The sequence below is a fragment of the Propithecus coquereli genome, unplaced genomic scaffold (genome assembly GCF_000956105.1).
Source record: "Propithecus coquereli isolate 6110/MARCELLA unplaced genomic scaffold, Pcoq_1.0 Scaffold304, whole genome shotgun sequence".
In the NCBI taxonomy this organism is placed as follows: domain Eukaryota; kingdom Metazoa; phylum Chordata; class Mammalia; order Primates; family Indriidae; genus Propithecus; species Propithecus coquereli.
In genome coordinates this window covers 1,918,959-1,919,399 of record NW_012148664.1, presented here as the reverse complement: position 1 = coordinate 1,919,399, position 441 = coordinate 1,918,959, and the positions used below count along the sequence as shown (strand labels likewise).

The 441-nt window shown below is 22.9% G+C and overlaps 1 protein-coding gene across 1 annotated transcript in view; it reads right to left on the bottom strand.

The window, feature by feature from the left end:
• TNKS (tankyrase, TRF1-interacting ankyrin-related ADP-ribose polymerase) overlaps positions 1-441 on the bottom strand; it is a 292,744-nt gene that overhangs the window by 34,778 nt on the left and 257,525 nt on the right. The gene's annotated exons all lie outside the window — the stretch shown is intronic.

The window sequence follows — 441 nt, the reverse complement described above, 5'->3', positions numbered from 1 at the left end:
GGTCAATAAAGAATATGAAGAATTAAACTAAAAAGTTCTGGCATGTTCTCAATTAAGCATTTAATTACCTATATAATGTCTTATTTAAATATCAATTTTGAAAGCAAAATTTTCAAAATAATTGAAGAAAAATATTTCACTTGTGATTCAGTATTTAATTTTATCTTTTACCAAAACTCATATATTCCAATTGCATTCATTTAGTAGACATTGTAAAAGCAGATGGATCTAATATGCTTGATTTATTCAATCCTTTTTCTCCATTTTAATTATCTCTAAAAATTATTAGAAATTTGATGTAATACCTATATGTTTGCCTGATTTATGGCTAAACTTATAGAAACTAACTTAAAATCCAGTACTAAGTGATTCTCAGTGAAAATATATATGAAAAAATTTAGGAATGTTTTAATAAAAATCACAACATTTAGAAATTATTAG